Below are 3276 nucleotides of genomic sequence, written 5' to 3'. Positions count from 1 at the left end.
TGTAACCAGTCCTCTGCTCTCTGGAGCCACAAGTTACCAGACTGGTAACTTGTAGTCTGGTAACTTGTCTGGTAACTGTGGCTCCAGAGAGCAGAGGACTGGTTACCAGTCTGGTAACTTGTCTGGTAACTTGTGGCTCCAGAGAGCAGAGGACTGGTTACCAGTCTGGTAACTTGTCTGGTAACTTGTGGCTCCAGAGAGCAGAGGACTGGTTACCAGTCTGGTAACTTGTCTGGTAACTTGTGGCTCCAGAGAGCAGAGGACTGGTTACCAGTCTGGTAACTTGTCTGGTAACTTGTGGCTCCAGAGAGCAGAGGACTGGTAACCAGTAACCAGTCCTCTGCTCTCTGGAGGCACAAGAAGCGTCGACATTAAAGTGTGTATCGCGATATATCCAGTCCTCCGCGACACGGAGGCTCCAGACTGAAAGCAGCCAGCAGACGATCCAATCAGGACTTCATGTCGCGACACCATGTTGACGTCCAGCTTTATTTACCTGCGACTGAACGACACACGAACGTTACTTTCAGCGATATTTCCCTGTTTCTCGATGTGAGTCGGCGGATGAAAAGTTTCTCCTGGACCCGCTGCCTCCGCTCAGGAGGCGGCCGGGAGGCGGCGACGGTTCCCCGCAGAGCCGGAGCGGAAACTTTGTGGCTCGGAGCCTCCGGAGCCTCGGAGCCTCGGAGCCTCCGGAGCCCCCGAGCCGCCGCGGAGAGCCGCCGGCCGCCGTCGTCTCTATTCTTCACCGCAACTCAACGCCGCGACAGTCCGTCCGTCTCCGCCTCACTCTGTTCTCGACGGGGAGGAATGAGGAATGTAAACGGGCTCCTTACCACCTCCAGGTCCGCCGCGGGCCCGCAGAGAAACATGGAGGGTGTTTAAACCGTCCCGACCGCAGCAGCGCGGCCCGTCCTCGCTCCCGGAGCCTCCAGACACATAATGGCGCTGATAGGAGGAGAAGCTGCTCCGCCAGCAGGAGCCGCGCCGCCTTCACGGACCCTCGGGACAAATCCCGCGACGCCGCGGCGTTTGAAGCCAACACGTCAACTTTGGTTTCTCCCAGCCTCAGGCAATGGACTCTTAAGCGTTAACGGAAATGCCTAAATCGTAAAACATGATTTGAATTCTCAACGCTGTTTTGCGGCTTCGGAATATGTGTACGCAACGTCGACTGAATTTACGAGGAGCACTTGAAGGCAGCACGAGCTGAGACGAGACGTCACATTCGCCCGCCCACTCTTCGACCCACGTGCACGAGCACGAACCAACACGCACACGCGCACGGGCGTGTTACGTTAAATGAAAACAATTAAAGTGTAAGCAACATTTAAACGTATAAAACCTCCTACAGACACCTTCCGGAAGCTGCTGCTCACTTTCTCCGTCTGTTCCTGTGATGAGCCTCCTTGCTTCATCAACCTCACATCAGTCAGCAGCTGGATTATTACAGGTGCCAAAAGTAAACACATAAATACACCATTAAATAATTACTTGTGTGTGTGCCATTTAATTAACTTTGGGATTCAATATATAAATGTGTCAGTAAGTCATTAACATAGTGATTGTTTGTGCCACAGTGGAGGTGAGAGGAATGTGACTGCTGCTCCAGCAGGACAGCAGCAGGGACTTTCTCTGGTGAAGGATGTTAATGAGGCTAACAGCTCCTCACTGACACATTCAACTCACGGGGTCTACCGCTCGTGGCCCTGATGTCCCCCGTCTCCCTGTCTACCTGTCTCCCCCGTGTCCCCGTCTCCCTGTCTCCCAGTCTCCCCCGTGTCCCCGTCTCCCCGTGTCCCTGTCTCCCCGTCTCCCCCGTCTCCCTGTCTCCCCGTCTCCCCGTGTCCCTGTCTCCCCGTCTCCCCGTCTCCCCCATCTCCCTGTCTCCCCCGTGTCACTGTCTCCCCCGTCTCCCTGTCTACCCGTCTCCCCGTGTCCCTGTCTCCCCGTTTCCCCCCGTCTCCCTGTCTACCCATCTCCCCCGTCTCCCTGTCTCCCCCGTCTCCCTGTCTCCCCCGTGTCACTGTCTCCCCATCTCCCCATCTCCCTGTCTCCCCCGTCTCCCCCGTGTCCCTGTCTCCCCGTCTCCCTGTCTCCCATGTCCCTGTCTCCCCCGTGTCCCTGTCTCCCCCGTCTCCCTGTCTCCCCCGTGTCCCTGTCTCCCCATCTCCCCGTCTCCCCCGTCTCCCTGTCTCCCCATCTCCCCCGTGTCCCTGTCTCCCCATCTCCCTGTCTCCCCGTCTCCCCCGTGCTCCCCCTGTCTCCCCTGTCTCCCCCGTCTCCCCGTCTCCCCGTCTCCCCCGTCTCCCCGTGTCCCTGTCTCCCCCGTGTCCCCCGTGTCCCTGTCTCCCCCGTCTCCCCGTCTCCCCCGTTCTCCTGTCTCCCTGTCTCCCCGTCTCCCTGTCTCCCTGTCTCCCCGTCTCCCTGTCTCCCCGTCTCCCTGTCTCCCCGTCTCCCCCGTGTCCCTGTCTCCCGTCTCCCCCGTGTCCCTGTCTCCCCGTCTCCCCCGTGTCCCCCGTCTCCCCCGTCTCCCCCGTCTCCCTGTCTCCCTGTCTCCCCGTCTCCCCCGTGTCCCTGTCTCCCCGTCTCCCCCGTGTCCCTGTCTCCCCGTCTCCCCCGTGTCCCTGTCTCCCCGTCTCCCCCGTGTCCCCCGTCTCCCTGTCTCCCCCATCTCCCTGTCTCCCCCGTCCTCCCCGTGTCCCTGTCTCCCCGTCTCCCCGTCTGCAGGAAGCCGCCGCCCGTCAGTCGTTCTGCACCGAGAGGAAACATTCAAACTCTGGATTCATGTGACAAAACTGTGGAGCTGCGTTTCATCGTCAGCTTGGTTTATGTTGTAATGACTGGATCATAGCTTGGTTTATGTTGTAATGACTGGATCAAAGCTTGTTTATGTTGTAATGACTGGATCATAGCTTGGTTTATGTTGTAATGACTGGATCAAAGCTTGGTTTATGTTGTAATGACTGGATCATAGCTTGGTTTATGTTGTAATGACTGGATCAAAGCTTGGTTTATGTTGTAATGACTGGATCATAGCTTGGTTTATGTTGTAATGACTGGATCATAGCTTGGTTTATGTTGTAATGACTGGATCATAGCTTGGTTTATGTTGTAATGACTGGATCATAGCTTGGTTTATGTTGTAATGACTGGATCAAAGCTTGGTTTATGTTGTAATGACTGGATCATAGCTTGGTTTATGTTGTAATGACTGGATCAAAGCTTGGTTTATGTTGTAATGACTGGATCATAGCTTGGTTTATGTTGTAATGA

General features: G+C 56.2%; 1 protein-coding gene across 1 annotated transcript in view; it reads right to left on the bottom strand.

Moving 5' to 3' along the window:
- slc1a4 (solute carrier family 1 member 4) overlaps positions 1-903 on the bottom strand; it is a 31150-nt gene extending 30247 nt beyond the window's left edge. The window contains exon 1 of the mRNA XM_080507513.1: positions 837-903. The gene's annotated coding sequence lies outside the window, so the exon portion shown is untranslated. The remainder of the gene's footprint in view (positions 1-836) is intronic.
- Positions 904-3276: the final 2373 nt, after the last annotated feature.

Source organism: Blennius ocellaris, assembly GCF_963422515.1.
Source record: "Blennius ocellaris genome assembly, chromosome: 13".
NCBI lineage: Eukaryota > Metazoa > Chordata > Actinopteri > Blenniiformes > Blenniidae > Blennius > Blennius ocellaris.
The sequence above is the reverse complement of the archived record's forward strand: the minus strand, read 5'-3'. Positions and strand labels throughout refer to the sequence as shown.